Genomic DNA, 12,492 nt, shown 5'->3' with positions numbered 1-12,492 from the left:
ATACATTTCCTATAGGCATGATGTTGGATGCGTTTTCCTTGTAAGTTAGTCTTCTTTGCTTCACAATAAACAACAAGAAAAGAGGTTTTATTGTTACGCGACCGTGTCGCAGCGTGCCGACTGGGCCATTTTCTTGAGAGTCTCCTTACTAGCGCTTTGAAGCCACGATGGAGCTGTCGGGTACAAAGAGCCGCGGCGCATGAAGACGCCGCTTAAGTATGTAAACACGGGACTGAATAGCTGGTGTCAAGCTGAGAGCAGGAGATTGCCGCAAAGGCGTCAGGCTCGCTTCACGAGCAGGATGAAGAGTGCGAAGTGTCACTTGGATCTCCACCAGCGAGTGGCCACTGAGCACATCGGGAAGGAGAGCTGTGACGCGGATCGTAAATAAACATGACGGCGCATTCATGTCCGGACCTCTTGATGTGCCTCTGATGGGTGAATAAATAAGCTGCGATGTGGCGTAGCTTCAACTCAGAACTCAGCCCTACGCCTTTCCAAGGAGGGCGCGAAAGTGTAAATCGTAAAACTTCTTCGTGATACCAAGGCGCTTTCCTTCCTAACGTTACTGAATCCTTTGTGGAGTAGCGTTTTATACCCTACCATTGCACGTAATGACAAACATTTCAAGGTGCTCTAGTCCTGTTCAGCAAGGTAAACTATAGTAGCGTTGAAATTTGGGTTTGTTGGTTCATACATCTGACCAGTAGCGCAACAAGACAGGGGAACAGCGAACGAGTAGACACACACAACGCTAACTTTAGACAACCTTAATGGAAAGGATGTACAACCATACATACATGCAGCAGTGCCGTGAAATCACATGATACGCGAAAATCAGCGCGAACGTAGGTAGGCAATTTTTTTTTTGAAAGTATGACAGAAGGTGTGCTTACGCAAAACTTCCTAATCTGGCTAATTTTTCTGTTTATGAGGAAGGGCAAGCTATTGTTACATGCATTGCAATGTTTTACTAGTTCTCTATCTTTTTCGTTCTTATTATTTACATTGCGATTACGCTCACGAAGGCGACGGCGAACAGATTTGTTTACCTTGCATAGGCTGTCCAGCTTCGCAGGGGGGGGGGGGGGGAAAAGTATATATTGTTATAGATCTTTTCCATTTGTTGGAAGTTAGCTCTGTGTGTGTCTATTTGTTCGAAGGTCCCTTGTCTTGTTTCGCTACTGATCAGAAGCATAAACTACAGTCCGGCTTTGAGATCTTCTATTACATGAGATAGCATTTAGGAAAAAATATTTTCCTTGCAGAATTTAGAACCATTACCACTGAAAGCCATAAGTTTAGTCCCTCGTATAGCCGAAACACTCGCGCTGAGGAAACACACGACTCCACTGAAACACTGCCTAGGCTGATCACTACTGTATTTGATATTGCCCCAATAATTTTTTTTTGCTTTTCATTTAGGCATGCTGGCGCGAAGTTCGTCTTTAATATTCACACTATTTCAAAATATGAAACACCTTTAAATAAAGTGCCTCGAATTGTTCCGTGTCTACCTTCATCCCATCTTTTTATTGAGGTAATTTATTGTTTGTTTTATAGTATTAGTCACTTGTCACCGCAGACATGCGGTTTTACCACTCTGCTTATCATGCAAGATGATTTATTAGCGCGTCAGATTTTTAACGGTGAAGGCTGAAATGGCAATCACCGTCACTCATAAGGCGTGAGGCAGGGTGAACATGGTGACGTCATCAAAACCTGCCCGTCAGGATAGTTGGCAAGTTTCCCACCAGACTGTGAGAAAACTGCCCATCATTGCAGCTGGCAGTTGAGTGACAGCGAGATGTTGGTCGGGAAGAGGAACCTGAGTCCCACAAGCCCCACCGGTGGCTGTATTAAGGCGAAAGCCTTTAATGCCTCATGCTGTCGTTAGCAATCCGTGTCGGCAGCCGTGTCTGCGTCCGTGTCGACAGATGTGTCCGCGTTTTGACGGGTGTCCACGAGATATGCGAGACAGTTAGTGCATAATTTCCTTTCCTCAAATACAATTTTCAGTTTCTACATTACGGCCCCTCTTTCTCTTTCTTCTTTCACTCCCATTTCCTCCCTTCCTGTACGGTGCGGTTCGGGTGTCCACCGAGATGACAGATAATTTCATTTCCTCAAAAAGCGTTGCGTTCAAAGGGCAAGGCATCGCGCCGAACGGGTGGTGGCGTTCCGTGAACTGCCTGGTGGTGGTGGTGGTGAAAACATTTATTACGAATGAGCAGGAGGTATGTTTGGATCAGCCCGTAAGGGACCGATCCTTACAAACACTAGGTAGAGTTCCCTAGTATGGGACCCCAGTGGCGGTTGCCGCCGCCCGGGCGTGCCCGACTAAGGCTTGTTGGGCCTGTAAGTCGTGGCAGCCGAGCAGGGTCCCCTCCCAGTCCTCCCGGGTTGGGTTGGGGATGGGGGGAATAGCGGGGTTGGAGGGGCAGGCCCACACCATGTGATAAGTGTCAGAAGACACTGCACTACAGTGTGGGCAGCTGCCGCTAAAGGAGGGGTAAAAATGTTTTAGCGCTGCCGGGCACAGCAATGTATTGGTGAGAAGGCGGAGAAGGAGCCGCTCATCCGCCTTCTTCAGGCCTTTACATGGGCTAGGGTAAAGGCGATGACAATTTTTGATGATATGTTGTAATATCTTTGAATGTATAGACCGGATTAAAATCGGGTTCCTGATCGGATGGGGAGGAGAAAACAGCCCGGTGAGAGAGCGCGCGGGCGGCTGCGTCTGCTGCCTCGTTTCCTGCCAACCCCTGATGAGCAGGGGCCCATATGAGGTAACGGTGTGCGGGGTCCGTATCCCGTATGCAATTTTGGTATATTCGATAGGCTAGGAAGGGAGTGCAGCCTTGTTCGACGTTCCGACAGGCCCCTCGCGAGTCGGTGATTATGTATTTTGAATTGGAATGTGAGGCCGCGAGAGGAATCGCGACCTCTTCTGCTTGTGTTGCTCTGCGGGCTCTGAAAGTTAGGCCGTTAACTGTGTTGCTGTTGTGAACTACCGCGGCCTTGTACCATCCCCCGTGGTGAGGGCCGGAGGCGTCCACGTAGTATACACCTGTTTTGTTGCCATAATATCGGGCTAGCGCTTCCGCTCGTGCCACGCGCCGACCATTATGGACTTCATGTGACATGTTTGCTGGAAGAGGCCGCACGTGGAGGGCACATCTCCACAGTTCCGGGATGCGAAACTGCCTGGCAGCGCTACAACACGCTGTCGCGTTCCACTCCTAAAGGCGAAGCTTAAGGGTCCTTAATTAGCAGTTAATTAGTATTTATTCCTTAATCAGTAATTAGTTACTAATTCGTAATTTGTCACTTACTTCGTCATCAGCCCCGCCGCGGTGGCTCACCGGGCTGTTTTCTCCTCCACATCCGATCAGGAATCCGATTTTAATCCGGTCTATACATTCAAAGATATTACAACATATTATCAAAATTGTCATCGCCTTTACCCTAGCCCATGTAAAGGCCTGAAGAAGGCGGATGAGCGGCTCCTTCTCCGCCTTCTCACCAATACATTGCTGTGCCCGGCAGCGCTAAAACATTTTGACCCCTCCTTTAGCGGCAGCTGCCAACACTGTAGTGCAGTGTTTTCTGACACCTATCACATGGTGTGGGCCTGCCCCTCCAACTCCGCTATTCCCCCCATCCCCAACCCAACCCGGGAGGACTGGGAGGCGACCCTGCTCGGCTGCCACGACTTACAGGCCCAATAAGCCTTAGTCGGGCGCGCCCGGGCGGCGGCAACCGCCACTGGGGTCCCATACTAGGGACCTCCACCTAGTGTTTGTAAGGATCGGTCCCTTACGGGCTGATCCAAACATACCTCCTGTTCATTCTTAATAAATGTTTTCACCACCACCTCCACCACCTGGCTCAGTGTTTACGGCGCTCGGCTGCTGACCCGAAGACGCAGGTTCGATCCCGGCCGCGGCGGCTGAATTTCGATGAAGGCGCAATTCTAGAAGCCCGTGTGCTATGCGATGTCAGCGCACGTTAAAGAACCCCAGATAGTCGAAATTTCCGGAGCCCTTCACTAAGGCGTCCCTCATAGCGTGAGTTGCTTTTTGACGTCAAACCCCAATAAACCAACCAATTATGTGTGACGTTATCCAGTGGTAACGCCACCAGTGTCACATAAGCAAAGTGGTGCGGAAAACGCTTTCGCCTATACGCACTTTAGACAGTCAAAGTGGCCCTGAATTTTTTTGAAACAGCCACCTCTCAGAGCAGTGGCGCCTTGCTTAACCGCTGCATTACTGCTCCAGCAGGAGGATGAGGACTCCAAGCGAACTATGAATATGAAGTTGAAAATGATCGCTTGCGAATATGCGGTCATTAACCCATGAACACTATCGCGTCATAGGCTGACAGTGATCTCGCTCTACAGCTTCTATAATTTTCGGTATCGTTGATACGAACAGACGAACGGAGCAGGTGTTCAGTTTGTCACAGCAGTGAGAGGAAGAGAGTGGAAGTTGGGGTGCGCAAAGAGCTGCGTTCCAACAGTCTGCGGAAGGAGCAGTACGAGCGCTTATTTTGGAAAATGCCTTCCATACCTGGCAGTACATGCGGGGCGTACCATGAAATCTTGAACGCGATGTAGCGTAAGGTAATTTTGTAGCGAGTACGTTTGAGCAGGATGGCCGGATATATATTCTGATCGATGTTTCAGGAGCGACTGCCGGCTAAACAAGTGCTCTCCATGTTTGTTGGTCTCTTTATTTTTGCGTTTTTCGTCTGACTGAATCACTTGCTTGACGGCCGTATCTTCACATAATTTCTACAAGACAGCGAAAATGCAAAACTGCTAGAGTACTTGTCTAAATTCTCCTGAATTTCTGCTTTAAGCACCTACGTTACGCTACGACACAACGCTCACATTACGCCTTTGCAATTCGCGATGAGTATGGTGTTAAAGGTAACAGCATGCCGGAAGAGATTAGGATGCAAAAACCACTGCAACTGGAAGTAAATACTTTGACTTTAAGACGTAAGTCGTCTAACACCTTAGCGGCACTCGGCACTAAGGAGTGCTTATTTTTTATTCTTTAATTTTTTTTAATTTATTGCTCCACATAAGCACATGCTACTAAATGTTGCTGTTTCCATCCTAGGTACAAAAAAAAACAACTAGAAGAGAAAGGCTAGAAATATACTGCCTGAGTACACGCAGAAAACAAGCACAAAAACGTAAGAAAGAAAATAGACGAGTCAGTTCAAAAGAAAGCATAAAAAAGCCCCGCCACACTCCGCGCAGTATAACCAATGCAAAGTGCGCGTGCTTTACCAGGCTAGAGTGCACTACCGCAGCTTATAGTGAACGCTCGACAACGTTCATGGCAGTCTCGAGTATTTGCAAAAGAGGAGCGCTTACGACGCAAGCGTGACCTCGTCTGAGTGGCCCACTAAGGTCAGATGGGACCGGCCCGAGGTATGGAGCGGGGTTTTCATCCGGGCCACTCAACTCCAGCGACAGCAGCGCGCGCAAAAGCACTTGAGACGCTCGCGTTACGGCTCCGTCGGCTCTTATCGCGGCCTGCCTCCCCTCGCGGGATGGAAAAGCCTGGTCCGCCCGTTTGCATAAGTGAATACGACAGCACTTTCCCGTCAGCGAAAGAGAAACTACTCACGCAGCTACATCCGCGATGGCGGCCAGAATTAGTGTCAATGGTCTTGACGTCATCGCTGACTCCTGCTTTAGCACAGCCGTATATACTCCCCCCCCCCCCCCACACACACACACAGACACACTTTTTTTTTACAGCGGGAACATTTCTTTTCATCTTCTCCCTGTGTGAAGTTTTCCCACAGTGGTGGACTACACACCGCACGCGCCCGCTAATATGATTAGAAATACAAGATGTAGAAACACAAGTTTGTGGCTAAGCAACATGACGGATGAGGTTCGATGGGTGGGCATTACTCTGGTTAAGCTGAACAATGGCATGAAAATGCAAACTTTTGCTGCCTTAGATGGGCGGCTCACAAGAAGATTGATTGCTTTCTCCCTGGAGGCCTGTACCAGTCGCCCTGCTTTGCAGCAAAAAAAAAAAAAAAACTAGGGCAAGTATTTTTTTTCCTGTGGTTATCTGTTGACCCATGTGCAACATTCTTGGACAAAAAATTTGAAAATAAAAAAAAAATTGTAAGATACTGTTACGGAAATACTGAAGGTAATAATTCATTCTTCTGTTATGTAGCAAAATAGTTCTTTTAAAGTGGTTCCATCGTTCGAATCGAACAGTTAAGACAGCCATAGAAAACCAATGGGAACTCTTTTCCCGATAACAAATACGTTAAAGAAATGCCAGACTGCACTCAGGTGATCTGCGGGTATATTGATCGTTGTAGTGAAATTTTACACCCCATGAAAAAATTGCATTCATAAATGCTTCCTACTCAAAAATGCTTTTGCCCACAATGGTTGGGTATGAATGAACATAGTTATGTTTTAATCATTAGAGTGGCTTTGAGCAGCAAATTACTTGTGGTCTTTTTATTTTTTATTTGCATAGCATGGACTTTGTCTGAAAATTGTCAAGCTTTGCACCAAGCTTGTTATGACCAAAATAGTGAAAATACACTCCTTGCACCTCGACCTCCTCTGCTCGCCCGAATCGCCCTGAACCCTGTGTTAATCTGGAACGATGATTTTTCTTTTGCCTCGCTGTCGTTTAATCTCTACGTTATCCATATCTTTCTGTCCCAACGTGAGGTGTCTATCTAGCTTCAGACCAGCTGACGGACCATCTGGCTTTACTTATCTTCATGGAAGAAATCTTCGATGCTTAATGCTGCGTCAGTTTTTTTTCTCTCTTTTCTTTCCACCAGAAAGAATTCTATGACTCTCTTCCTAGTTTCTTAACTCTGTAATGATAAAATTCTTATTACAAATTTTTACCTGCCATCACTTTAACGGAAACAAGTCTCGAAATAAAGCACTTTTAATTGCTACGTTACAAGGCAAGTATCAGTGTCCTTTTCCCATGTTAACCTTGATTGGATTTCATTCCATGTACATTCGTTGTCTTGAGCTTAATTTACTTTTCAATATCAGGTTCTTCCTAGCACCGCTAGATTATTAACAGAATGCCTCAGACGTTGTCCACTTGCTAGGGCATCGTCGATTGCTGCTTCATAAGATCTACTACAATATGTGGAATGCACCTATATCGGCGATGAGAGACGTCTTCGTTATCATTAAGATGTTATGGCCGGCCTTAACCGGGTATATTAAGAACATTTAAATTTTATCCACAGGGGGCAAAGCAAGAGTAAACACGAATTGGGAACCTTATTTCAAAAGCGCATGTCCGAAGTCATGGAAGAAATAATGCAGGCAACTTAAGTCTTATTGTTAGTAAAATTTCAAAATCTACAAAAATTGCGCCAATAACACACCTCAAATTTTTAGCGCTGTATTGTTGTACTTAATGATAAGGAATCTGAACTATTGCTTCCAACCATGAAGAGGGACTTGGCTTAAAATAGTGTCCGTGACCAAAAGTAAGGACATTAATAGAAATAAACTTGTCAGACGTTCATTCCCTATATTCAGAATCAAATTTGCTTATTAGTTTATGACAACGGCATCTACAGCGTTTTCCCTATTCTGAATTTATAAGAACGTCTTAAGTCATGGTGCAAACGTATCTGCGGCTTCACGATAATGTTCGCGTCCCTCCCCTGGTTCTTTGGAGCTCGTTTGAGTAGGCCGTGCGAAGTCCTGTGGCTGTTTTGGAGCCGGTTGGCAGCACCCTCAAATGCTTCCCGCGGCTTTTCTGATGTCTTCTGTTCAGACGAAGCGATCAATTCATTCGGTCGGACGACGTACCTGCATTGAAAGCGAAAGTAGACGACACGTCACCCCGCCGACTGCAGGCTAACACAGTTTAAGTGTCAACTGACGATCAGCAGTTAAATGTGATGACGACGCCAGCTTGCTCTACGGGACACACTTTCACATTCAGGCACTGATTCATAAGTAGACACACGGGAATTAAGAAGAAAAAACAAAGACAGTGATGTTAGCCATGCCCGGCGTGCAGGAATAACGCCTACAAGTGGGATAGCCGCACTCTAGCCGCTTCCTTTTTGCTGTCAAGCGAGAGGAAGAACGCCGCTCCAAAGGGACATAACTTGACAATGGTCCCCCATAGGCAATAAAAAAAAATAGCAGGCGGTTTAGCATCGCTAAGCGCAGAATACCGTACAGTCGCACTAGTTGCGGTGGGCACTTCAGGGCCTTACGTGCTAAAGGCATTTGACCTAAAGGCCTTTACCATAAAGACATTTCACCTAAAGGCCTTTACCCAAATGACGTGTACCACGAAGACCTTCGCACTAAAGGCCTTTACCATAGTGTTTTTTGCCTTAAAGGATTTTGACAAAAAGGCACTTGACGTAATGCCTTTACCACAATGGCCTTAGACCTAAAGGCCTTTACCCTGGAAACATTTACCTTGAAGGCCTTCAACAAGGCGAAGGCCTGCCAGGTGCACACAGGTGTACACACCTGGCAGGTTGCCCACGACTCAGTGGGCAAGTGGGCGACCTGCCACAAAGCGGACCAGATCGTGTATGTATGCCCGAAAAAGAGAAAATGCGCCTATTAGTGCTGCCGCACTAAAAAAGGAAACCATTTTCAGTTTGTCTTCGGGCAGCAACTTAAAACTCCTCCCAAAGCGAGAACAGCAGGGAACAGGCGCGTTTTATTCACGAGTGGGTGGCGATAATTTCCACGGCCTTCAAGCCACAAACCAACACCAGGCTTGCCCAACTGGTTAGGCATGATGCCAGCTGCACTGAGGGAAAAGGCGAAAAAGATGGTTTGGTTTGGTTTATTGGGGTTTAACGTCTCAAAGCAACCGAGGCTATGAGAGACGCCGTAGTGAAGGGCTCCAGAAATTTCGACCACCTGTGGTTCTTTAACGTGCACTGACATCGCACAGCACACGGGCCTCTAGAATTTCTTGAAGGCGAAATTCGAAAAAGACACGACGAGAACGCGATGCAGGTAACGTTATGAGCTAACTTCAACAGCTAATCAGTGGCAACCCTTTCCTTTTGTAATGGAGAAGACACGCATGGGTGCATGAAAACAGCTACAACAGTGTTTTTGCTGTTCTATTATATTTTGCCTCCTGCTGTTCTTCGGCATAGGTTACGATGTATGCTTTAATATATAAACGAAAGGCTTCAAAAGTTAATGGCTCGCAGTTCACACAGAACAGTATGTATCTCATTTCTGTGTCCTTTTCTTTTCGCTTTCGTGCACCAGTCCAACACCCCTTATAGCCACAGTACATACAACCAACCATGCACTTTTGCAGCTTTCTTGCCTGACTCGGGCAAGCCTTCCTTTCATTGTGCTATCCTCACCAGATGTACGCCACGCTTAGGGACAGATCAGCCATGCTATCTGAGGAATGGAGTGACAGTACGTAAAACGTATGTGGAAATAGACGCTAACGCAATTTCGCGAACGCGCTCAACTCAGTGAGAGCTCTGTGGCATGTGCGGGCTGCGTTGATTTTTATGGCTTCGCTTCACGTTTACAAGGAGAGAAAGCATGCCGGCGCCTTGAATTCTCCTCTCTCCCAGCTGCCACTGCGAGCTCCCGCAATCACGACTTGCACTTCAAGAGGAAGAGCACGTGAGAGGTAAATGATCTCTAATAGGGACGAATGAAAGGAAACAGAGCCATGCATAGCCCTGCAGAGGAAGGTGTCGCATAAACAGTTGTCGCTGGAACAGGTATTCAGTGGAGCAATGCTCCTGACCATGATTACGCCGTGGCTGGAACTGGAGGAGCAACGATCGGCTTGGAGCTCTTGTGCGCGACGGGCCTCTAAGGGTGCTTAGGGGCGACAAAGAACTGCAAGGGGGCTGAGTGAGCTGGTTGGGGGCACCGGTAGGCTGCTTTCTATCATAGCTGTTTAGCACAGCCCATTGCAGGAGCAGATCAGAAAAAAAGGATTAGGAAATAAATAAATAGAGCAAATTTGCCCACATGAAGCTGAGGGAGACGCCACTCTGATTTCTACTACGTTTCCCCGCGAAACCTGAATCCAAATAGCTGGTTTTAGAAAATGATAACGTGCAACGCCTGTGACCTACGTCTCAAAATATTCCCTATAGAGAATGAAATGAAGCTTTAGCCCACGCGCCATCGTGGGCAGCGCGCAGAAACAAAGCATCGTTTTAGGTTATATGGCATCAGTAGCGTACAATAGTTTCTGCAGCTTCACGTCGTCTATTAAATAAGCAGTCCAAGCGCGAGTTTTGTACCTCACAAGCCAGTGGCTCGAAGGCATCGCCAAGCGCCTACATAACTGATGGCAAAAAAATATTCAATTCAGTTGCTTCAATTCTTCATAGAAGTCGTCGATTTCTATTAAAGAACCAATAGAAAGCGGTCCAAAAGGACTCGTAATTTATCTGGAGCCCTTCCTAACTTTCGCCGCCTGCCCAGAGATGTCCTAGGATGAGGCTGTAATTTTTTTAAAAATTGTGCGGGAATTATACATGCATCCGATACGAGTCTGCCCATCAGAAGGCACACTAATTTGTCAGCGATATTTCTTATCGATATATGACTGCCATCAATTAGCCATGATCTTTTTTTACAGCGGAAGTTATTATAGGGAACCCCCGGAAAAAGGCTCACGTCACCTCGTACTCACTTCACAAACTCGTAAATTACTCAGTGTGGCGTTAACACTGTCTATTTTCTTGATCAGCCGTTATTCTAACTGTGTACTTGTTCACTGCTCTGTAAGGCCGCACACACTCGCGCTGAATCAGGTTTGCAAAAAGCACGACGCGGTCGGAGCCTCCTTCTAGAAGTTGTGGGAGCCTGTTGGTGGCGAAAAGTCATGCAACCGGCTGTTAATAGAAAGCGTATTGATTTCCGTGAAATTTATCACGACGTTATCAAATCTCCATGATGTGTATATCGCACTACGATCGCCTCCACTGCGTCGTGGGCCGTGTTGACATTTGCTGCGCAAAGCACTATATGTACAGCGTTGGTCAAAAATCTTCAGGCCACATGATTTTGTCTTCCATCGGGTAGTGGATAACGTTGTAATCTCTGAAGCTTAGACCTCTCCAAGGTTAGGAGGACCCTCGTCATTCCCTCTAAGGTCGTTCGGACGTCAGTTACGTATATATGCAAACTATTACACGGCATAGAAGCAAGCCAGATGGCCTGACAACTTTTGACGAAGGCTGTCCACCAATTAGTCATGGTTTAGCGGTGACTCGCGTAAATACGTCACTAATCACCGCTACTGTCAGTACGCAAAGTACAACTCACTTGTACACGACGACTCCGACCACAAGCAGGAGCGCAAGAACACAGATTCCGAAACAGGCTATCATGTACATGGAGCGACGCTTGGGGTCTCCGACATGTCGGCCTACCGATCGATTCATAGATTCTTCAAGGTCTTTCAAAGGACTGCTGGCACCCGAACGCGAGACAACAGGGGGACCTTTCGCCGGAGACGACATCTCCGTCTTCTTGGCCAATTGCTCTGTCAGGCTCTTTCTTGGTTTGGGCGACGGAGCGGCGTTTTCTTGTCCTGCGGGTGACGTTCCAGGAGGCGAAGAACCTGAAGGTTTGCGCCCTTGGCCTGCTTTGCCATCTGGCCCCTTCGTCGGTGATGCGGACATCCTTAAACGTTCCGCTTGCTTCTGAATTCGTTGATGCTGCTCATCTAACGACTGCGGCTATTCGGCTGCGTTTCATTTCTTGCTCAGATTACCAGCTTGAAAATTCCTTCCAGCGAACCACCAGCAATCCCAGCCGTGCAGAAGAACGCGAGGCGCGAGCAATAATCTTCTTCATCTTTTCTCTGGCTCTTTCTTGCTTGATCGCCTCGTGCTAATGAGAATCTGCCTCTTTCAGCGACTAATACCTGAAACCCCACAAATGGTCTATTAAGGAAATTAAAGCGAATGTTAACATTTCAGAGGAATAATTTATTGAAGCGCATGCGAATCATGGCCGAAGTGGAATATTATTCAGCTTTTCTACACTGTCGACTAAAATGTATTGACGTAGTTGGTTATAGAATGAACGAATTCATTTGAAGTATCTATTTTAACATGAATATTTAAAGCATGAGCAAGAAATAAAATGCTGCCATGTTTAAGAGACATGAAGCTGTTGTAATGTACTGTTAGATATCTAATTATTTCTGGTATTAGAGATTTAATTATGAAACATTATTCATGTGGTCTTGCTTTCACCTTCTCGGGTACCTTCTTATCTTGTCGGGGTGGCATGTTTTCATTCAATGGTAAAGTCCAACACCTCCCAGTTAAGCAGCGCCACTGAACGGTCATCGGGAAAAAATTGATGATGGCCGATAAAACCGGAATTGAAAGCATTCTTTACAATATCATCTGTAAGGTAATAAATTGCCGCTGTGTTTATGAGAGCGAAAGACTACAATTGCAATCTCG

General features: G+C 46.6%; 1 pseudogene; it reads right to left on the bottom strand.

Annotated features, from left to right (window-relative positions):
- Positions 1-7,654: 7,654 nt before the first annotated feature.
- On the bottom strand, positions 7,655-11,697 carry LOC149371659 (uncharacterized; annotated as a pseudogene).
- Between the last annotated feature and the right edge of the window lie 795 nt (positions 11,698-12,492).

The sequence above is a fragment of the Amblyomma mixtum genome, chromosome 1 (assembly GCF_055824585.1).
Source record: "Amblyomma mixtum isolate Tamu chromosome 1, ASM5582458v1, whole genome shotgun sequence".
NCBI lineage: Eukaryota > Metazoa > Arthropoda > Arachnida > Ixodida > Ixodidae > Amblyomma > Amblyomma mixtum.
The sequence above is the reverse complement of the archived record's forward strand: the minus strand, read 5'-3'. Positions and strand labels throughout refer to the sequence as shown.